The sequence below is a fragment of the Rattus norvegicus genome, chromosome 1 (assembly GCF_036323735.1).
Source record: "Rattus norvegicus strain BN/NHsdMcwi chromosome 1, GRCr8, whole genome shotgun sequence".
In the NCBI taxonomy this organism is placed as follows: domain Eukaryota; kingdom Metazoa; phylum Chordata; class Mammalia; order Rodentia; family Muridae; genus Rattus; species Rattus norvegicus.
Window position 1 is genome coordinate 260,262,969 of NC_086019.1, and position 24,989 is coordinate 260,287,957.

Here is a 24,989-nt window from a genome sequence, read left to right on the forward strand (position 1 = left end):
GCTTCTTCTTCTTCTTCTTCTTCTTCTTCTTCTTCTTCTTCTTCTTCTTCTTCTTCTTCTTCTTCTTCTTCTTCTTCTTCTTCTTCTTCTTCTTCTTCTTCTCTTTCTTTCTCCTCCTCCTGCTCCTCTTCCTGCTCCTCCTCCTCTTCTTCTTTGCTTCTTCCTCTGCCTCTGCTTCTTCTTTTTCTTCCTCCTCCTGTTCCTGCTCCTGCTCCTGCTCCTGCTCCTGCTCCTCCTCCTCCTCCTCCTCCTCCTCCTCCTCCTCCTCCTCCACTTTCTCTTCTATTCATCCATGTCTTCAACCCATTACTGGGAAGAGCCACTCCCCTCTCCAAGCCGCATATCAGGTCCCACAGTCCTGTATCAGGTCTGGTGTCTGAAGGTACCCTCACTTTTCAGACCGCCTCTACAGAAGTCTTCAGACTCTGTTGAGTGAGCAAATGAATTCTAAGGGGGCTTCATGCCTGTTTCCCCCATATCACTCTTTCTCAGCTTCAGAGGATAATAAAAACATGGTCCCCTTCTTGTGCATTCCTTATTACTACCTCAGCTTTACACACTATGGGCACTAACCCTCAAAGTCTCCAATGCTCTCTGCCTTGGCTGTCACTAAGCCAATGTGTGCTAACCAACCTGCTCTTCTCTATTTCAGTAACAGTGCTAATTCCTGTGTTAAATTCTGGTTTCAAGTTCCAGCCATTTGCCTACGAATTTCATAAAGTCGTTGTTTTTGATAGCTGAGTAATATTCCATTGTGTAGATGTACCACATTTTCTGTATCCATTCCTCTGTTGAAGGGCATCTGGGTTCTTTCCAGCTTCTGGCTATTATAAATAAGGCTGCAATGAACATAGTGGAGCACGTGTCTTTTTTATATGTTGGGGCATCTTTTGGGTATATGCCCAAGAGAGGTATAGCTGGATCCTCAGGCAGTTCAATGTCCAATTTTCTGAGGATCCTCCAGACTGATTTCCAGAATGGTTGTACCAGTTTGCAATCCCACCAACAATGGAGGAGTGTTCCTCTTTCTCCACATCCTCGCCAGCATCTGTTGTCCCCTGAGTTTTTGATCTTAGCCATTCTCACTGGTGTGAGGTGAAATCTCAGGGTTGTTTTGATTTGCATTTCCCTTATGACTAAAGATGTTGAACATTTCTTTAGGTGTTTCTCCGCCATTCGGCATTCCTCAGCTGTGAATTCTTTGTTTAGCTCTGAGCCCCATTTTTTAATAGGGCTATTTGTTTCCCTGTGGTCTAACTTCTTGAGTTCTTTGTATATTTTGGATATAAGGCCTCTATCTGTTGTAGGATTGGTAAAGATCTTTTCCCAATCTGTTGGTTGCCGTTTTGTCCTAACCACAGTGTCCTCTGCCTTACAGAAGCTTTGCAGTTTTATGAGATCCCATTTGTCCATTCTTGATCTTAGAGCATAAGCCATTGGTGTTTTGTTCAGGAAATTTTTTCCAGTGCCCATGTGTTCCAGATGCTTCCCTAGTTTTTCTTCTATTAGTTTGAGTGTGTCTGCTTTGATGTGGAGGTCCTTGATCCACTTGGACTTAAGCTTTGTACAGGGTGATAAGCATGGATCGATCTGCATTCTTCTACATGTTGACCTCCAGTTGAACCAGCACCATTTGCTGAAAATGCTATCTTTTTTCCATTGGATGGTTTTGGCTCCTTTGTCAAAAATCAAGTGACCATAGGTGTGTGGGTTCATTTCTGGGTCTTCAATTCTATTCCATTGGTCTATCTGTCTGTCTCTGTACCAATACCATGCAGTTTTTATCACTATTGCTCTGTAATACTGCTTGAGTTCAGGGATAGTGATTCCCCCTGAAGTCCTTTCATTGTTGAGGATAGCTTTAGCTATCCTGGGTTTTTTGTTATTCCAGATGAATTTGCAAATTGTTCTGTCTAAAGTGAGCTAACCCAAACACAGAAAGACATACATGGTATGCACTCACTGATAAGTGGCTATTAGCCCAAATGCTTGAATTACCCTAAGTGCCTAGAACAAATGAAACTCAAGACAGATGATCAAAATGTGAATGCTTCACTCCTTCTTTAAAAGGGAACAAGAATACCCTTGGCAGGGAAGAGAGAGGTAAAGATTAAAACAGAGACTGAAGGAACACCCATTCAGAGTCTGCCCCACATGTGGCCCATGCATATACAGCCATCCAATTAGACAAGATGGATGAAGCAAAGAAGTGCAGACCGACAGGAGCCGGATGTAGATCGCTCCTGAGAGACACAGCCAGAATACAGCAAATACAGAGGCGAATGCCAGCAGCAAACCACTGAACTGAGAATAGGACCCCCGTTGAAGGAATTAGAGGAAGAACTGGAAGATCCTGAAGGGGCTCGAGACCCCATATGTACAACAATGCCAAGCAACCAGAGCTTCCAGGGACTAAGCCACTACCTAAAGACTATACATGGACTGACCCTGGACTCTGACCTCATAGGTAGCAATGAATATCCTAGTAAGAGCACCAGTGGAAGGGGAAGCCCTGGGTCCTGCTAAGACTGAACCCCCAGTGAACTAGACTGTTGGGGGGAGGGGGACAATGGGGGGAGGGTGGGGAGGGGAACACTGATAAGAAAGGGGAGGGGGGAGGGGGATGTTTGCCCGGAAACTGGGAAAGGGAATAACACTCGAAATGTATATAAGAAATACTCAAGTTAATAATAATAATAAAAAAAATTCTGGTTTCAAGCTTTCTACACTCTTCTAATGATTCAAAGAACTCATTTTACAACTAGGAAGGGATCAAAAGTCCTTGTCCCGTTGCTCATCAGACTGAGTCTCACCATTTCCTAGGACACCAGGGGAGCTCCTGGAAAAGTTCTCTTCCAATAAGTCATCTGACTGACTACTTTTAGGATAATCTTGACCAGGCAATGGCTTTGACCACAGATATAGTCTCAAGTCACTCCATCACAGATCACCTCTCTAGCAGCGGTTGTTCTACAAAATCAGAGAACTGTGGACTTACTGAGAGATGAACATAGAGGAACTTGTCTTCTACTAGAGAATACATGCTATTTCTGTGTTACTGAATCTGAGTTACGAGACCAAAATACACAGGTGCTTAAGTATCTCCCGCAAACTCTCCAAATTTGATCTGCCCAGGACATCCAAAACTCAATACTCAAACTCTGGTCACTTTGTGTCTTCCCTCCTTAACCCCATAATGGTCACTGAATCCCTCCTCCTGTCTCATCCAATTTCTACAATGACAGATAAGTAGCATTGCAAAATCTCTGCCAATTAAGTTCTTGTTCAATAACAAAGCATTCCGAACCTATAGGAAGATGGCTATGATGAATACCTTCCCTTTAGAAAACAGAAAGAGCAAGATGTGGGGCTGGGAAGATCAGGCCTGAAGCAAGAGTGGTGTCAAGGCATGCCCAAACCCTTGAAATTTTATCCTGAGATTGGCAGAAATAAGATCATTCTTGGGGTTGGGGATTTAGCTCAGTGGCAGAGTGCTTGCCTAGCAAGCACAAGGCCCTGGGTTCAGTCCCCAGCTCTGAAAAAAAAAGAAAAGAAAAAAACAAAACAAAACAAAACAAAAAAGATCATTCTCCCCTGCCTTGGGCCTGCATATCTGGGCACAGATAGCTCTGTGCACCTCCCCTCACCCGATGGTAAAGTATAGAGATATCCACATGATGGGGGAAGGTAATATAGCTGGAAAAAATTAAATACACTGTCTCAGCAAAGGGCCTAAGCTTTAAACTATAATGGAAGCCTCCAAGTCACTATTTAATTCATGGAGAGTCCAAAGAAGTCCTGCTATAATCTTTGATAATCACATATGAAGATTGTGTATATGGGCTAATGTTTAATTGAAGAAAAATACACAAGATAAAAAGAATTAAGGCAAAGTATATTTGAGAAGTTTTTATTAGTTCTAACATTCAGTTGTTATGAATAAGCCCAAGTCTCCCAGATGTTAGAAAGAATATAATATCTTGGTATCTATAGATAGAAAAATTTCAGATACTCTGTAAAGGAAATTTGATATTAGAAAAGATCAATCCTTTATTTGGTAGCCTTACAGAAAGTCAAGTGAGTAACTTTAATTTAATTTCTACCTAACACATATTTTGACGAGTGTGTCTAAAGTCATTTAGAAAGGACAAATGCTCATATTAAAAATGTCAGTCGAATCCTCGCAGCATGATGATTTATATAATGCTGGATTGAACCCCCAATTTCCTGTCCTGTATAAAGCACCATCAAATTAATCTGTAGATAAATGTAGCATTTAGTTTGGAAAAAGACCCCGTGGAGGTAAATATAATATAGTAAATAATTGGATGTTTAACAGAAAAATGTTCAGTATGTGTTAGACATTACAGGACTCATATAATAATTAACATTCACATAAATCTGGAGAGACTTGGAAGGAGACACAGAATGATGGTAAAGACAAGAGGGTCAGTGAACAAAGCAGTAAGAGCAGGGACATAAGAAAATGGCAACCAGGTGCTGTGCTTCAGACAATGGGATTCTAAGTTTACTAACTCATACTTCATGTAATGAAAAAAAATGGTTCTTAGTAATGCTATTTCTTCTTTGAAATGAGTCACATGCTATGTACAAATTTTCATTATCATGGGTGATATCATTGCAGAATAAAACTGCTCAAGCATTACCACTGAACCCCATCTTCTACCAACTGGTGAGACTCCTTGCTAACCTTAGGTATACCACACCCAAAGGAAGAGTGAATAATATCTCCTGAATGTGTTCTATTTGGGTGGTATTTGATTATTGACTGGCTTTACGTTAGTAGATAGTAGAAATATTCCTCAATTAAGAGAAAGTTTACAATTTTGTCTAAGTATTGTAATGGTTTGAATGAAAATAGCCCCCATAGGATCAAGCGTAATGGCCCTATTGAGTGATTTGGCTTTGTGGGGGGTAGTTGTAACCTTTTTGGAAGAAGTGTGTCACTAGGGGATAGACTTTGTGGTTTCAGAAACCAGGTCAGGCTCAGGCTCTCTCTCTTCCTGTGGATCTGAAAGTAAAACTCTGCAGCACCATGTCTGCTTGCATGCTGCCATGCTTTCTGCCGTGATGGCAATGGACTAAACCTCTGAACTGAACCAGCATCAATTAAGTGATTTCCTTCATAAGGATTGTCTTGGTCCTAGTGTTTCCTCCTAGAAATAGAAACTCTAAGACAAGTATATTTTTCACTTCTTTGAGTCCTGCATACTTCCCTTCACAATGGAAAATCCAGCAAAAGAGCAGCAAGGCCCACAAATGATCAAACAGTCTGTCAGGACACAGCCATTACCTTATATCAAACAACTTGAGGAAACAGGGAGGATTGACATCCGTCAGCATCGCATTGAAGCAGATTACATCAGAGTCACAGTGTGGGCTGTATCATAGCTGAGAGTCATTTTCAAAAACACCCTAATATGTGTGTCTCTTAAATATCCTCACAAACCATGTTTCTTCTTCCTTCTGTAATTCTTCACAGAAGAAAGATCAGAAGATAGTTGTCACTTGATTTGATAGCTAGTATGTTTATTTCAGCATAGCAAAACATTTAATCATTTCACTAAAAAATAAAGTTAGGAACTTTTCCCATGTGTTCCCTTTCATTTCTGTTCAAAAAATAGAAGTCAGACATGTTCTATATAGTTTTTTTGGCCCCCAGCGATTGAGGATTGTTGGAACGTGCTTGAGTGATGTCCATGAGATTTCTTCAGAGTTTTGAGTGACATGTTCCAGTTCATATGCTATGAGAGAGGGAGAATCAAGGCTAACATGTATTACCAGACATTAGTTCACACCTTCAGGATCAATCCAATTTTCAGTTGATTCGCTTTCTGGTGAGATGCAGACAGTGGTAGCATGCCTTTATTCACTAGGATAGTTGACTTAGGCTTCTTGTCCCAATCTAACTTGATTTTCTGATTTTGATTGATTTCTATTCTCCCAGAAGAGCAGTTGAGTTGGCATTTTTCCAACCTGCGGGTTAATATAATTTGAAAAAAAAGTAATTGTATCTGTATCTGTGTCATGTTTAATGAATCAAAGGCTGTGTTTAGTATATAACCGGGGTTGATGTTTATAAAACGAAAGATTGTTATCAGCTTCATGAGAAACAAGACAAAGATTTTATATCTATCATCCCTTTAGACTAGGAAATTTAAGTTTCTAAACAAAAGCAACAAAGAAGTTCAAAAATCAAAACTACTTCACTAATGATAATAAAACAACAATAGAAAATTTTTCCTGATGCCTAGAAATTGTGTTTCTCATTTCATTTTTAATTTATTATTAATTTAGTGCAAAGGGGAGACTAAATGTTGTATTCTCTACAGTTCACAAATACATGGCTTATTCTTGAAAAGGGAATATGAGTGTGCAATGTAAATATCACTATTGTTTAATGCCAGCATTTGTTTATGTATTTGAATCTTCAATAGCCAAATGAATGCCCGAGAATCATCCTTCTTGCAGTGAGGGACACAAGAAAGAGATGTAAGGAAGACTTTCCTCTTCTTACAAATGTGACATTTAGGGAAATAAAGGAATTATTACCTCTGTATGAATTCATTGCATTTCTCATGTAGGGTCATTATTTTTGCAAATAGTTATGCTCAGTTATAACCAAAGTCTGAATTTAGCATTTACACTTGGCTATGATTTGTCTAAGTTTCTATCTCTGTCTATTATTTTCCTGCAACAATTAGATGGGTTGGTAAAATAGGAAATAGTTCTGTTTTATAATGTTGTTTACAGTTATTAAAATAACACAGATATCAAGGACCTACAGTATGTAAGGTCTTGTTCTAGGACAAACCTACACCAATAACTATAAGCTATTAAGGAAATCTGTGAGTAGTGCTGGTGGCTTTCCTCAGGTAAGAGCACACAAATTGGTGACCCAGGGCCAAATGGTCAGTCCTGAAAACATAATTAAAATAACATTGTTGGAGGTACACTCAGAGGTTATATTTAAGAATATATATGTATTCACACACATATACATGCAATATATATATATATTGTATGTGTATATATTATATTTACATGTATATAAATGTATGTATATACATAAATATATATGTATACACACACATGAACACACACACGCGCGTGCGCGCGCGTGCACACACACACAAACAAACAATTAATTGGAAAAGGAAGCCCTGAGTTTCAAGGAGAGTGAAGAAGTGTGTATGGTTTGGAGAGAGAAAAGAGAAGGGAAAATATTATAATTACATTATGATATCCCAAAGAAAAGTACAGTAAATAAAAACGAATAATATTACTGTCTTGACATAGTGTATATTCTAGTCAGAAAATATCAGCCGATAGGATAATTCATAATACTCTGTTAGTCAAAATGTGTTTGCAAAGTGGAAGGAAAAGTGATATCCATGATAGGCTTCTGTGAGAAGGTAAGTTTTAAGATAATGTGAAGGGTAAGTGGAGTGAACAGACAGTAGGATTGCAAAGCACAATCTACAGATAAAAGAACACAGCGCATAAGGCAGAGTAAACACCTAAAGGAAGGACGTTACTCAATAGTCAAGATCAAAAACTGTATAGGCCATCATACGAAGAGGAAGGTAAATCTTATGAGAAACAAATAAACTTTGGTAGTGTGCCTAATCCAAGGGGAGGGAACACTAGGATTCATTAGGAATCAAATCATTAAAACAATGGTTAAAATGGTGATAATTTAATTGGAATTGACCTGCTGTTCATGGCTATTTTGAGCCACACACATTTTTGAAACCTGAAAATTAAAAAGAACTCACAAGTTAGAGTATTATATCTTACCAACTTTCAATGAACACAGAGATTCATGGCTATATACACTAGATTAGGTGAAACTGGGCAGAATTCCCCAAAAAAGGCAGCCCTCAGCTGAGTTTGGAAGATCAAAGGCTGCGCAAACTGTGAAAAGTTAAGGTTTGTGGGAATGGGAAGGAATTGGAAGGGACAGAATTTTGGCAGGTGGATTTGACCAACATACATTATAAATATCCATAAAATCTGGGAGCAAAATCTTTAAAGATACATTAGTTAATTGTACAATCGAAATGAAGTAGACAGTTATTGAGTTTAGAGCATAAATTGTATTTGCTTAATATAAAACGAATGTGGCTAATGCCCTATTTAATGATCTCAAAATCTAAAACACCATGAGGGAAAAGTACCATCGAGTAAAAAGGAAAAGCATTGATTATGAAGTTCTCCCGTAGGAAGACTAGTCTTCTACAGATCTCTACAACTGATATAGACCTCTACAACTGACTTCTCTACATGCATGTGTCTCCAGTTCACCTGACAAACTCAAGCCAAGCACATTCCCCTTTCTCCATAAAGTTTTTGGTTTTTTTGTTCAGATGCCCACATGAACATTCTGAACGTTCAGGGTCACAATGGAATGCTATGTGTTTTGTCATTTTAGATAGGATTGCTGCCTAATTTAACTGTTTCTCCTATCATTGTCCGTGACTTTTGCACCGTGAGTTACCAAAATGATGTGTACAGATAACAAAATCTTCCAGAATTATCTGGGGGTCTTAGAAGTTGCATCAAGAAGTAACATGCTTGCCTTGTAAGCAAAAAAGACTTGAGTTTGTTTGATCATTCCCTCCCACATAAAAAAGAGTAAATGTGATAGGCCTTTTGATTAGGTTAGATTTGGTGAACAATGATGCTGGATTAATCTCCTCATGGTTATATGACATTCTATAAGATTCTTTGTAGGAGACTGAATGGAAAAAATCTGTTGGTAGAGGGGTGCACTGCTGACGATCAGGAGAAAGGCAATAGCCTCAAGTGACTGCCTAAGGTGGCTCTCAACTTCCTACTGCTGCGAGTCTTTAATAAAATTCTTCACGATGTGTCCACCCCAACCACAAAATTATTTCATAACATTTTATCAAATACTGATATGTGGGATATCTGGTATGTGCCCCTCAAAAGGGTCATGACCCACAGATTGAGAACCACTGAGAGCTTTGAACAGTTCCAGTAAGAAAAAAAAGCAGTATCATGGTCATGTAATTGTGGTGCAAGGCATATTATTTTTTTAAATTTATTTTTGCACACCAGGTTTTATTCCCCTCCCAGTCCACCCACCGAGAGTTCCACATCATATTTGCCAACAAGACTGAGCACAGAAAAGGGTACTTGGTGTGATTTAGGCCTGACTTTCTATCACTGTGTTGACCTTAGTCTTGACATCTCTTTTGCTGTGAAACCGTTTAACCTATACTTTGACATAATTAATAGATATTTGAGCTATATATTTACGATAATTTGTCACACAATACTAGAATGCTACCACGCATTAAATAAATGCTCAATATAGTTATTTCAGATTTCAGAAGACATTTGGTAGGAAACTTTTATATGCTAAATTGTGTGGTAAGTATTTAGGGGACTATTTAAATATTGCTCTTAGCCCTATGAAGAAAAGAGGCTTCCTTAAGCATCAAGTTTCCTGGATAAAAACAATAGTCTTTTAACATGTCAGACTGTCATCTGCCTTTAGCTAGAAAGCAGTTGTAAACCTCAGCTCAGGAAGCATGAGTTAATGCTTTGCTCTACATCTCCTCTTAATGGATTATAGACTTCCCACCCCCATAGGCAACTATAGATTTTACTTAATGTAACAAGTCAAATGCCAATATTGTCCAGAAACACTTTCATAGACAGAAACAATATGATGTCAGCTTAGAAATAATATATTACTTATTTGAATATCCCTTTAGTCAATCAAATTGAAAATTTTGAAACACACACATACACACACACACACACACACACACACACACACACCTCATTCTTAGCCATTTCACAAGCAAGCTATATATCTTGGATGATGTTGTTTAATAACTATCAAGGTATACAGAGCTTGCTCAGTGTTTAAAAATTTACTTCTGAGCTCCCATTTATGTAGTTTCACTTCTAGGGCATCTAACGCCTCTTGCTAGACGTCGTAGGTACCAAGCACACATGTGGTGCACATATATAAGTGCAAGAAACTCAATAAATAAAAGTAAGTAAGTAAGTATATAAACATGTCTCAATTCTATAGTAAATGATGTAAGCATGTTTTGGCATATAAGAAATTAGTGAGGTGGTGGCAGCCACACAGAGGCGGGGTTATCACTGTGTTTGAGGCCAGCTGGTGAGCAGAACAAGTTCCAGGAGAGCCAAGACTACTTAATGAAGCCCCACTTCAAGAGCAAACAAACAAAAAAATGAAAAGAAAAACAAAAATATTTAATCATTTTGCACATTCTTATGATTTACATATTGAAGATTAGCCAAGATGTAAATATATAAGTTAGAATATGTAAGAAATCTGTCTTAGCTTCTTATGTAAAAAAATTAATAAATTGTAGCTCTAGTTATTGTTCCTATAATCCTGTATAGCTTGCTAGAGTTGATAATAGCATATACTTGAATATATGTGCTCTAAAGTAGAAAATGGGTAAAGTATTAATAACACAGGGAGGTAGTTTTATATTTCACTCCCTTCCCTAAATTACTTCTTTTACAACATAGAAATCTTCTTTCAATTAGTTTCAGACTTAAAAGTTAAAAACCAAAAACCTTTAACTTTTCTAATTATATCACTTTTCCCAACAAGAAGAGTGTCACAATCTGTCTTCAGAATGACTCCTGATCAATGTGCTACATAAACACAGCCTAAAAAATTGATTACAAGATACCAATCTTTGTCTCAAAACTATCTAGTAGACATAGAACATAGTATTTATTTTTCCTCAATAATGTATGGTCTGTTGTACTCACGAACACATTTGATAAATTAGAAATTGAGATACATCAAAATGGAGAAAGGCTCAAGATCTATGTAGATCCTATAATTTTTTTGTCACTTCCATAAGAAGTACATGGGACATGATATAGAAGAAATGTTGGTGTTTTGATAAACAGGCTCATCTTACGGCTTAAAGCGGTGGTAGATAAGTCAACTCATTGCAGACTTCTTAAAAGCCTGGGCCAGGATGAGAAGCAAAATGAAGCCGGAAGTTCTTTCTCAGAAGAGTATTTTCCTGGTTTCTGAAGGTAAAATCTTAAAAGAATATATTCAGTATTAAATTTCTCTATCAATCTATTATATTCTGTCTAAGACAGCCCACCAGTCAATGGGCTGACAAACCATTTGCTTACTGTATTTAGAGAAATTAAAGTGTCAGTCTTCATTTCTCCTGATGGTTTTACTGGCCTGTTCTATTTTTATCCGAAGTATTATTTGAATTTAAAATTATCCTAGTGACTTGAGGGTTCTAAATCTTAGCTTGATTACCCTGAGATGAGACCCAGCATGTTAGAGGACCATCCATCAACATAAATGAAGGATGACCCTGCCGACAGTGGGTGAAAGGGGCCTTGGATGATGGCAAGCCGCTGCTTAAGATGGCTCACTCGGCCAAGTGATTTCCCCTAAGCTGGTTCTCTGAGGTCATCCTCAGAGGCTACGGTGGTTATCCCTCTCGTCATCTCAGAAAGCTGAATTACTTATCACGCTGAACCTTTATGGAATGGTGACCTCATGCATATACCTACTTATGAAGTTTACCAAATAAAGTAACACCAATGTAGAAACAGTGGGTGCTGATTTCTACTCTTCTGTTCCATTTAGATTAAACCAGTAGGGAATGATGTGGTAAGGAGAGCTATCTCTGCCCATGTGTAGAATATGCAGCATCTTTCATTGTCCATTTACATATTATTTTGCATCCTCACATCGCTTTCCAATGCTTCAGACCTTCTGAATAGTTGCCCTCCTTTGCGATGTTCTTATTCCGTTATCTCCTTTCCACTTATGCTAAGGAAAATGCTGTGTACTTTCTGTGCTCAGAAACCAAACATAAACAAACCACACCTACTAGTCATCATCAGCACAAGGCCAAAGGTTTGCTCAGGAAACGTTTAAGCCTTCAGTGTCTAATTATGGTCTGAACCAGCAACATTAACAAAATCGGTGAATTAGTGAGAGATGTACAGCAGCAGTGAAAACAGTGAACAGCCCGCATATACTGAGGTTGACACCCAACGTGGGGCAAGTAACCTTTCAGTGTGTTGACAAACCTTATAGATGGCTGCATGCATAAAGCATTAAACACCAGAGTAGAGTTGTCAGAGTGACTCTGTATAGCTAGTTTGACCCTTCAATGTACAGCTATTAAAAAAAATATGTTTTTAGGCTTCTAAAACTCTCTGAGTACATGTTGATATTTGCGTTTCTGTGTTCCAACACTTGGAGTTCTTGTTATAAAGATTTTTCACTTGCTTGGTTAGAATTACACCATGATATGTTATATTATTTGTGGCTATTGTGAAGGATGTTTCCCTAATTTCTTTCACAATCTGCATATCATTTGTATAAAGGAAGGCTATTAATTTGTTTGAGGAAATGTTATATCCAGCCACTTTGCTGAAGTTGTTTATCAGCTGTAGGAGTTCTCTGGTGGAATTTTGGAGGTATATATTCCCGCTTAGAAGGGGGAACAAATAATCATGAAAGGCAGGCGGAGGGTAGGACAAGTGTGGGAGACGGAAGGGGAAGGGAAAACGGGGGCCATGATCAGATATGTGTGGAACAGGAGAGAAGCCCAGAGGGCCAGGGGAATGAATGGAGATATGAAGTTTCTAGGGGCTGGTAGGTAGGCGGCCCTAGAAATTGCAGGAGACCTAGGATTTGAGAGACTCACAAGGCTCACTGGGGGTGACTTTAGCCAAAATGCCCAACAGAGGGGATAGGGAACCTGAAGAGACAACCTCCAGTAGATAGACAGGGCCCCAAGTGGAGGGACGGGGTTACCAACCCACTATCAAAACTTCTGATCCAGAATTCTCCCTGTCTATAAGAAATGCAAGGACAATAACAGAGGAAAGGCTGGCCAGAGAACAACCTAGCTTGGGATCCATCACATGGTGAGCACCAAAGCCTGACATTATTACTTATGCTACACTGTGCTTACAGACAGGAGTCTAGCATGGCTGTCCTTTGAAAGGCCCTGAGACAGATGCAGATAATTAGAGTCAAGCATTAGCCTAAGGTCAGGGACCTCTTTCGAAGAGTTATGGGAAGGATTGAAGTCACTGTACCCAGAGAGTTTTTAGAAGCATAAAATATTGTATTTTTAACAGTTGTTCATTGCAGGGCCAAACTAGCTTCATAGTCATTATGACTACCCTTCAGTGGCCAATAAGAATTTCAACAGTCTTGACTAACCAGGACCCCTGGAAGCTCCCAGAGACTAAGCCACCAACCAAAGAGCATATACTGGCTAGTCACTGGCACATATATAGCCTCATGTGGCCTCAGTGTGAGAGAATGTGCCTAATCCTGTGGAGATTTTATGCCCCAAGGAAGGGGGTTAGGGGGAGTGATGAGGGGAGTGGGTTGGTGGGAAAGCACCATCACAGACGCAAGGAGGAGGGGAATGCGATTAAGAACCTTGGAATGGGGCTGGAGAGATGGCTCAGTGGTTAAGAGCACTGACTGCTCTTCCAGAGGTCCTGAGTTCAATTCCCAGCAACCACATGGTGGCTCATAACCATCTGTAAGGAGATCCAATGCCCTCTTCTGGTGTATCTGAAGATAGCTACAGTGTACTTATATATAATAAATGAATAAATCTTAAAAAAAAAAAGAACCTTGGAATGGATAACTACGGGGGGGCATGTCTGGAATATAAATAAATAATATAATGATAAAAGAAAAATGACTGCAAATAAAAGAAAATAGACTATTTCATACAAATATATTCGGATAACTGATTTCCACCCTCCAAGTTCCTCTATACCTTGCTTCTCATCTAAATCAATGCCTTGCTGCTTCTCGTTAGGAAACAAAGCCATATCTAAGATATAATAATAAAATAAAATATAATAAATATGTTAAACCAAAAACAAACAAATCAGAATATGGTCATAGGTAAAAATAAAAAAAGAAACTCACAAGGAACACAGAGAGACACATGGTCCCATAAAGATCTTGAACTGGAAACTATAATATATATACAAAGAACCCATAATTTTTAAAAATAAAATTTTCTGACAACATCATGAGTCAATAAATGTCCAAAGATTCCACTTTTAGTTCTGTGTTGGCCACAGCACCACCCTTTAAGAGTGGTTTGTTTCATCAGTAAGAATCCCTCAGAAAAAACTAATTTCTCATTTTCAAGTGGTTGTCAATTGGGGACTACTTCTGGGTAGGGCAGGAAGCATGCATCTACTAATCCTTTCAGTTCTAGGAGCCCATATGATTCCAACCCATCCAGGCTCTGTGAATGCTGCTACGGCATCTATGAGTTCATATGTACACCAAGCCTTTTGTGTCTAGAAGGCCATTGGTTTCCTATCCCCTCTGACTCTTAAAATCTATCTCTTTGAAGGAGGTCCCTGAGCTATGATGGGAGGAAGAATTTGATGTAGACATCCCATTTAGGGCTAAGTATGCCAAAGTCTTCATTCTTTCCCTATTTTCTGGTTATGTGTCTTTGTATCTGTTCCCAACCATTACAGGAAGAATCTTCTATAATCAAGGCTGAACAATTCTCAGATCTATGAGTGTAGCAGATGTCATAAGAGTCATTTCATTACTATAGTCCTTTAACAGAAGAGTAGTATTTGATTTCCTCCTAATTTTTTTCCTCTTGTTTCATCGCAGGTTTTTGACCACTCAGCAGTGAGGGGTGGATGCTGTTCAGATCAAACCCATTTTGATACTAAATGCTTCATTTGGTGATTATAGATGCCAATTTGGGGCTCTGACTACCCTTTGGTTTAACAATTTTATTTAAATACCCTTTTTATATGTATAAATTATAGGAAGTTTAAAGGTACTAGGTTTCCTTATGATCCCTCAAATGGTCTTTACTTTGAGCTGTCTCTCCCATGTTACTTTCTTCCATACTCCTTCCTGTTTGATTTCCCCTATTTCAGCCCAACTTCACCCATAAACACCTTTCTATTCTATTTTCCCTCTCTAGGGAGATCCATCCCTACACCCCGGTCCTTTACTCTCTACCTACCATTCATGTTTATATAGATTGTAGCTGTAGCTACCTCACTTGGGATGATTCCATTCTAGCTCCATTCAGTCCTCTGAAAAGTTCAGGGTTTAATTTTTTTTTTGGTTCTTTTTTTCGGAGCTGGGGACCGAACCCAGGGCCTTGCGCTTCCTAGGTAAGCGCTCTACCACTGAGCTAAGTCCCCAGCCCCCAGGGTTTAATTTTTAACAGCCGAATTATACTCCATTGTGTAAATGAACCACATTTTCTTGATCCAGTCTTCTGTTGACATACATTTAAATTTCTTGTTATTATGAATAAAGCAGCAATAAACATGGTCAGTAAGTGTTTCTGTAGCAGGATAAGGCATCCTTTGTACATCTGCTCAAGAGTGATGTAGCTGGATCTTGAGGTAGATCAATTCTGATCAGGCTGAGGTAATGCCATACCAGTTTCCATAGTAGCTGTTTGAGTTTACATTCCCATTAACAGTGATGTTTCCCTTACATCACATCCTTGCCCATGATGAGCTGTCATATTCTTTTATTGATCTTGGCCATCCTGGTTGGTATAAAATAATATTTCAAAGTAGATTTCATTTGCATTTACCTGATGACTAAGGATTTTGAATATTTCTTTAAATATTTCTTAGCATCCTCTGTTTATATTTGTACCTCATTTTTAATCCAGTTATTGGTTTTCTTGATGCCTATGTCTATGTTTTGGACATCAGCCCTCTACGAGATGTGTAGTAGCTGACAGTCTTTCCAGACTGCAGACTGTCTCTTGATCCATGTGGTGGTGTCCATTGCCATATGGAGGCTTTTCAGTTTCATAAGACTATATTTATTACTTGTTGTTCTTTGTGCTTATGCTATTGATTTTCTTTTCAAAATGATTTCGGTGCCAATGGATTCAAGACTATTCCACACTTTCTTTGCTATCAGATTAAGTGTTTCTGCTCTTATGTTGAAAGTCTTCAATCCAATTGGAGTTGAATTTTGTGCAGAGTGATAAGTATGGATACGTTGGCATTCATGTACACTCAGCCATCTAATTCGACAATCAAAATTGGCTAAAGGTTTTATCTGTATTCAAATGTGTATTTTTGTTTTCTTTATAGAAAATCAGGTATCTATAAATATGTAAGCTAATTTCTGGGCCTTACATTTCATTGATCCACATAATATTTAAATGAACCTGTAACCACTAGTGAAATAGAAGCAGTCATTAAATGTCTTCCAACCAAAAGAAGTCTAAGGCCAGATACGCACAATTCTACTAGACTTTCAAAGAAGAGTTAATAGCAATATGCCATCACAAAATAAAAACCGAAGGGACATTGCCTAATTTTATGAGGCCACACTTATCCTGATAATCAAACTACATAAATACTCAACAGTGAAAGAAAATTATAAATCAATTTTACTTATGAGGGTAACTGCAAAAATTCTCAACATAACACACGTAAACCAAATCCAATAACACATCAAAACAATCACCAACCATGATCAAGTAGGTTTTGTTGTGGAGATAGATTCAATATACTTAAATATAATGAATATTATATAATATACCTTAATATTCTTAAAATGTTATGCACCCTAGAAACAGACTAAAAGACAAAACTACGTGCTCCTCTAATTAGATGCAGAAAAAGCCGTTGACAAAATCTAATACCCTTTCATTATAAAGGTCCTAGAGAGATTAGGTAGAGAAGGGACATACTCAACATAATAAAGGCAGTTTAGAGTAAACCTGTGGCTAACATCAAGTTAAAGATTGAGAAACTCAAAGAAATTTTACTAAAAATATAAATAGGAGGAAAATCGTTTCCCCCTCTGTCCATACCTATTCAAGATAGTAATGTAAGTTTAGTTAGAGCAGTATGACAACTGAAGGAGATCAAAGGGATACAGATTGAAAGGAAAGAAATCAAAAATATCTTTATTTGTATATTGTACACATAAAGGACCCTAAAAATTCTACTATTAAAGTCCTAAAGCTAATTAACGCTTTCAGTACAATAATAGGATACAACATTAACATGCAAAAATTGATAGCCTTCCTATATACAAGTGACAAATGGACCCAGAAAGCAATCAGGGAAACAACAGCTTTCATAAGAGCCTCTACTGATTTAAACTATCTCAGTGTAGGGGGCTGGGGATATAGCTCAGTGGTAGAGCGCTTACCTAGGAAGCGCAAGGCCCTGGGTTCGGTCCCCAGCTCCTAAAAAAAGAACCAAAAAAAAAAAAAAAAAAACTATCTCAGTGTAACGCCAACCAAGCAAGTGAAAATCCTGTAGGACAAAAACTTCAAGACATTAAAAAAATACCTTAAAGAAATCAGAATATGGAAAAGGTATCTCATGATCATAGATCAGAGGGATTAATATAATAGAAATGGCCATCTAACTAAAAGTAATCTACTGATTCAGTACAATTCCCAGCAATGTTCCAACACGGTTTTTCACAGAACTTGGAAGCACAATCTGTTATTTCACAGGAAAACACAAAAAAACATGGATTGCTAAAATAATTCTGAATAAGAAAGTATTTGATGGAGATATTGATATTCCTGGGTTTTATACTGTACTACACAGCTGATATAAAAAAAATCAGCATGTATGGAAATCTTTGTTTTGTATATTTGCTATGAATCTAAAATTAAGTATTTTAAAAAGAAAAAATGAATTGAAAAATTAATAGTATATTAATGTCCTCAATAAAATTGTTGGCCTCTTTGAAGTATAATTAATAATAATAATAATAATAATAATAATAACTATTTTTTGTTTTGAACTCTTTGTAATTCTGCCCAGTACTTTTATTTTTAAGCTGCTTGACAAATTTTTCAAAGATTTGACCCCCAAATGTCCATTTTATTTATCTCAATTTACTGAGGGTCATTTGTTCAATGTTAATTAGAATAAGGACATAAATTCTCACACAACCTATACCTGAGTGGCACCATTTAATATATACATATCTAAACAGGGGACTTGAAGAGAAATTCTCCTAGAGAGACTGTCAGCTCACACACCAGGATACGGTATTGGCTGGGAAGCTTATGGATTTTAAATCGATCTAATCCAATCGGGGTAAGGCATGTGTATAAGGTAAATCCATAAAATTCAAAGTACTTTATAGTCTCTTGACTTGTTGATATAGTAGTCTCAGGTCTACTTGCTGGGAAAATGGTTTGTTGTGACATCCATCAGTATTGCTGAATGTCACGATTGCAGCTGAATGTGTCTGTTCTCCACAGACAAAAAAGGAATTCAAAGATAGACTGGAGACGCTGCATCTGAACTTTGAATACAAATTTTATGGCGTCTAAGCTCTGTTTCTCGCTACATTCTTATACCTTCTACATGAGGCTGTTCTCTTACCGGAGTTATTCCCAACTCAGTAAGCTACTGTACTTGCTGAATCAGGAAGGGAATTGTGAACTGAAAAACGTGAGTTACTTGGGATAAATGTATTTGTGCCACCCCTTTTCATTAATGGTCCTTCTCTTCCAAGTAAACATAAAATTTTCAAAAATAAAGCAATTTACATACACAAATAAGCCTCATTAGTTTTCATTAAGAACAAACACAAAGCGATAGTTTCAGGCACTCACAGCTTTAATCAACTGTGCAGCCCACTCACAAGGGCTTTGGTTGGTGTCCTTTATCAATACTTAGGGAGTTCTCAAAATAACTATTACTAGACTGAAAAAAATAGCAGAAGAGAGACCACTGGAATTGTCTGCTTTAGAAAGAGTTTTAAAAGGCTAACTAAGTGGGTTTTGTGTTATGCATAGCTTATTCATATTACTCTACCATAGCCCAATTTTCATTCAAATATAATATTTTAAATGACCACATTCAATCACAATCAATACTATCATGAAGGCAAGTCAGGGCAGGTGCTTAAGCCAGGATCCTGAAGGCATGAACTGTACAGCTTTCTCAGGCTGCTTTGTTTGTTTTTTAAATTCTTTTTATTTTATTTTATTTTTGTTGGATAGTATATTTACTTACATTTCAAATATTATCCCCTGTCTTCGCTTTTCCTTCTGGAAACCCCTTATCCCACCTTCCTTTCTCCTGCTTCTATGAGGGTGCTCCCCGACCCACTCCTGCCTCCAAGCCCTGGTATTTCTCTACACTGGGGCATTGAGAAGTCACAGGGTCAAGTGCCTTTTCTCCCACTGATGTCCAATTTTGGCAGACCCGGTGCTCAGTCCAGTGGTTGGCTGCAAGCATCTGCCTTTGTATTTGTCAGACTCTGGCAAAGCCTCTCAGGAGACAGCTATATCAGGCCCCTGTCAGCAAGCACTTCTTGGCACCCACAATAGTGTCTGGGTTTGACCTCTGTATATGGGATGGATCCCCAGGTGGGATAGTCTCTGGATGACCTTTCCTTCAGTCTTTGCTCCATACTTTGTCTCTGTATTTTCTCCTGAGAATATTTTGTTCTCCCTTATAAGAGAACGGGACCCCTGTTGAAGGAAACAGAGAAAGAACTGAAAGAGCTTGAAGGGGCTTGAGACCCCATATGAACAACAATGCCAACTAACCAGGGCTTCCAGGGACTAAGTCACTACCCAAAAACTATACATGGACTGACCCTGGGCTCCAACTGCATAGATAGCAATGAATAGCCTAGTAAGAGCACCAGTGGAAGGGGAAGCCCTTGGTACTGCCAAGACTGAACCCCCAGTGAACGTGATTGTTCGGGGGAGGGCGGTAATGGGGGAGGATGGGGAGGGGAACACCCATATAGAAGGGGAGGAGGAGGGGTTAGGGGGATGTTGGCCTGGAAACCAGGAAAGGGAATAACAATCGAAATGTAAATAAGAAATACCCAAGTTAATAAAGATGGAGAAAAAAAACAAAAAACAAACAAACAAAAACCCAAAACAAAAAAAGTAACTGAACCATCTATACTTTGGTCTTCCTTCTTCTTGAGCTTCATGTGGTCTGTGAATTGTATCTTAGGTAATTCGAGCTTTTGGGCTAATATCCACTAAAAAGTGAGTGCATACTATGTGTATTTGTCTGTGATTGGGTTACCTCACTCAGGATGATATTTTCTAATTCTAAACATTGGCCAAAGAATTTCATGAAGTCATTTTTTTAATAGCAAAGTCGTACTCCACTGTGTAAATATACCACAATTTCTGTATCCATTCCTCTGTTGAAGGACATCTAGGCTCTTTTCAGCTTCTGGCTATTATAAATAAGGCTGCTGTAGACATAGTGGAACATGTGTCCTGGCTGTATGTTGGAATATCTTTTAGGTATATGCCCAAGAATTGTATAGCTGGGTCCTCAGGTAGTACTATGTCCAATTTTCTGAGGAACTGCCAGACTGATTTCCACTAAACCACATGAATACCCAACAAACGAAGAAAACTTTAGACCAATTTCCCTTATGAATATTGATGCAAAAATATTCATAAAATTCTTATAAACTGAATCCAAGAACACATGAAAATGATTATCCATCATGATGAATCAGGCTTTATCCCAGGAATTCCGGGTTGATTCAATATTCAAAGATCCTTCAATGTTATCCTCTATGTAAACGAACTCAAAGAAAAAAGCACTTGATCACCTCAATAGATGATGATAAAACATTTGACGAAATTCAACAGCCCTTCATGATAAAATTATTGGAAAGATCAGCAATGTAAGGCCCATACCTAAACATAGTAAAAGAAATACACAGCAAACCAATAGCCAACATCAAACTAAATGGAGAGAATCTTGAAGCAATCCCACTAAAATCAGAAGCTAGGCAAGGCTGCCCACTGTCTCTCTATCTATTCAATGAAGTAACCAAAGTCCTAGCCAGAGCAGTTAGACAACAAAAAGAGGTCAAAGTGATACAAGTTGGAAGGAAAAAGTCAAAATATCACTATTTGCAAATGATATGATAGTGTAATTAAGTGACCCCAAAAATTCCACCAGAGAATTCCTAAATCTGATAAACAACTTCTGCAAAGTGGCTGTATATAAATTACCTCAAACAAATCAGTAGTCTTCCTCTACTCAAAGGGTAAATAGGCTGAGAAAGAAATTAGAGGACTGGCACCCTTCACAATAGTCACAAACAATATAAAATACCGTGGTATGACTCTAACCAAGTGAAAGATCTATATGACAAGAATTTCGAGCCTGCTTTCTTATACTACCCAGAATGACGTGTCCATGAGTAACCTGTCCCAGTGGACTGGACCTGCAGATACCAATCATTAATTATGAATGTACCCCACAGTTTTGACTGCCTAGAGGCCAATATCATGGAACTATATTTCCAATTGAGATTTCCTCCTCCCAGATTTGTGTGACGTCTACCAAAACCAAAAATATATTCTAGGATCTTTTGTTTTCCATGAGGTCGTCTGAGCCTTGGAGGTTGGGAGATTGACATAAATGACTCTCTAACAGCCAAGCACTGTTGTGGTTTGCCTTGCCAAGATATAATATAGATAACATGGTTAATGAACAGAATTGATGGACTGGGTGATCAGCATATTGTTGGTTTTATAAATTGCAGAATGGTAATAATGCTTAGTTCACCTATGTATAGGGAAAAGGTTTTTTAACTGGACAAAAAGGGGGAAATGTGGTTTGCCTTGAAATTTTCTCTGAATTTGTTAAATAAAGGCAAGAGCCTTTATTTAAGAGTCAGGAGCAAGAGGGGGATTAGATTCAGAGAATAGGGTTAGAGAGGACAGTTGGCGACAGTTGAGCCAGTGGAACCTGAGCAGGAGGGGGAGAGGATGGAACAGTGGAGAGTGTGAGGGGAGGAGAAGGGAACGGTTGAGAGACAGGATGGGGAACTGAGAAGAGTTAGAAGAGACAGGAGATGGAGAGAGGGGAGAAGCTAGGAGTCGTTGTAAGAGAAAGAGAAACTAAAGCATAAAAGAGTTGATATATTTGGGAGAGTGAGTAAAGAGAGAGAGAGGAGGAGAAGCTGGAGACTTGGTAAATAAAAGGTGCAAGGGATAGATGGTACCGGACTATGTATGTTTAAGTGGGCAATTATATCTTACCAATTGGATCTAAGATTATTGTGTGGTGTGTTTTTATATGTAAGAGTCTCAGTGTAAGAAAGTGTGTGGCTGGGCTGTGTTTCCGCCAAGATATCCAGCAGATATCTGGGGCACTGAGGTGTGGAACCCAAGCAGGGTAAAACACCCAGAGAAAAACATTTACCGTTTCATTTTTATTTTTATTTTTATTATTTTTTACAACAACAAAGCACTCACACTTAGTTACATTCAATACTTTAAGTACTTCTGAGTCTCTGAATTAATCATCATTCACTGTAAAATAAATCTTTTTGATCACAGTTGAAGGCAGTGCAAATATCCTTCTGGACCCAAAACCCCTAGTTTTATTCTTAAGATAATTATTTGATATTCCAAATATAGCCTGAGAATGAAAAGACAGCTGTTGACCACTCATTTATAACTATTTTTGTCATTGTGTAAAAGTTGTAATTAGCTTACTTGATAACTTAGAATAAAGGTGGCTTCAATCATAAAGATCCTACTGAGTGTTTCATAATCCCTCAAGTGAGTCTTTAATCACATTTTCCTGACACTTTCTCTCTCAGACCTTAAAGAAATTTCTGGAGTTTCAACTCTTCTTGGCTTCCCTTGCATTTTAACTCTCTAAGTTTTACTTTCTGAGTCTCTGTCTTCTTATTACTCTCTAATAAAGTCTGAAACAAGGAACGACTTCTTAATCACTATGCATTTAGTTAAAGAAGGGGGAGTCAGAATTCAGCAGTTGTTTTCAAGGCTTTCAGATGTGTGGGAATATGTTAAGTTGTGACTTGAAGTGAGGTCTTACCACCATTCAAATGTAAGGTGTTGACTTTTTTCAGAAGCCACTTTTTCTGTTCTGCAGGAATGCTCTTTTGCTTATATTGCAGAGGCTGCTTGAATGCAGTGGTGGGATTTCATTCACTTTGGGGTCTTACATCAGGTACCATGTTCTGCTTGGTAAATGTTATATGAAGGAGACATATGTGACCGTGAAAGGAACTCTATTGTCTCTCTAAATTATAACCAAGTTGATAATTACTTATTGTCTTTATTTTTACCAAAGAAATAAAATTACCCTTGTGGGATGGGTGTGTGTGTGTGCGCGTGTGTGTGTGTGTGCGCGCGTGTGTGTGTGTGTGTGTGTGTGTGTGTGTGTGTTTTGCAGGTACTGCTAATTAATTCCTCCTGTGTCTTTCAAAGAGGTTGATAGCCACGTAACTGGGAGAATTGCTCTGCCTTTATTTTTTTCCTGAAGCTGATTGAACCATGGCCTCATTATCTCAGCATATTTTCTTTGTAAGGGATTTTACTGACCTCTGGCCAAGATATTAGATACTTTGAAAAACCTGCAGAGTTTCAGACATAAGAGTTACTTGAACATACTTTGAGTTATATAATATTAGCTAAAAATACAATGATAAAGTAAATTAGCCCAATCCATTTACGTTACTAAGGAGAAAAATAGAATATGAAAAAGGTAGCCCTATCTGTCAATCAATTGGTCTTTATCCGTTTGCCTAGATTGAGATAGCAAATGTGCTTCTCCATGGTCTATTGTCTAGAGTGAAAACTGCAAAACTGGTGGATGTGTAGAATATGTCAGTTGGAATATGTGACACAAAGACATTCCAATAAAAGGTGAAAGCGCAACAGAGACTCTTGAAGAGAGAATCTCGTCGCACTTGATCCCCTCACTTGTTTGCTTCAGTCTGATAATTAATTAGCATCCATGGCCATGCATAGGGCATATGGTAGCTATGGGAATCTATTCTCACCATGAGCCAAGATTAATGAGGTCTATTAAAAGAGGCTCAGGTGCCGTTCCTTGCAAAAAATGGTGGTCAACAAGTCTGAGTTTTGCAGCCAAGCAGAATAAATAACAAATTATGACTGCAAAACTTCATAGCAGAAGTACTGAGATGTACCTTTTAACTCCTATAAATGAATATTTATATTCAAATAAGGAGGTCTATCAGATGTGTGCTAACACAGCATGTATCTGCATGTTTGCATAATGGAGAGTCACTAAGGAATGTTTGAGAAATGGCGATGCTTGTTATAGTCATAAATTTTAAAATCAGTAAACTAATAATTGTCAAGATGTAGTATTTATCATGCTGTATCTAGTTTCTGGATTCTATCATCTTAAGTGTAAACCTTCCAAAGATAATTTTATGGCAAGCTTAAAAGGCATGCACTGTTTACGCACAGTGGAGGAGAAACTCAGCTAATAGCTTTCAGTTGTTTTATACTCTATATACTCAGGTAGAAAAGTCATGAGAAGCAGCTGTTCATTCAGTTTAAACTTCAATTAACAATTTCATTAAGGAACTAGGTACTTACTTGTCTTATACTTCTTTATACAACAAAAGAAAGACATGCACACGATGACTTTTTGCACACAAGAAAATTGATAGTTCTAGGACATGCAGTATAGTCCTAGAACTATCCCACATTTTCCCATTTTTTTATCTCATGTAACCCCCACCCCAGTATCTTTAGGAGCACATGAATATATGCAGATATGGAGTAACAGAGAGGCTAAAGCACATAAAAGCCTAATTCAATATGGTCTAGATTGATTCTTGCTTTTCTGATGAGTAGTAATTTAATTTCTTGTGTGTCAGGTTACTGAGTCTTGATGACTTTTTGCACACAAGAAAATTGATAGCAGATTAAAAGTCATTAATATGGATGTTGGGTAACTGTCATGTCAGAGTAGTAGTAACACTAAAATTTCAACAGCACATTCATGAATAATACAGGTGTATTTGATGTGTGAAGCTCCATTAGCAAAACTTATATGAAAAACAGATCAAGTTTATTATGCAATTATGAAGCCACATATTTTTAACCTGAAAAATGTTTTATATCTTTTATTTCATT

At 38.0% G+C, this 24,989-nt stretch overlaps 1 long non-coding RNA gene across 1 annotated transcript in view; it reads left to right on the plus strand.

Annotated features, from left to right (window-relative positions):
- LOC120100054 (uncharacterized) overlaps positions 1 to 24,989 on the plus strand; it is a 43,710-nt gene that overhangs the window by 13,108 nt on the left and 5,613 nt on the right. Inside the window, exons 2-3 of the long non-coding RNA XR_005499734.2 lie at positions 10,960 to 11,091; positions 18,050 to 18,153. This is a non-coding gene — a long non-coding RNA (uncharacterized LOC120100054). The remainder of the gene's footprint in view (positions 1 to 10,959; positions 11,092 to 18,049; positions 18,154 to 24,989) is intronic.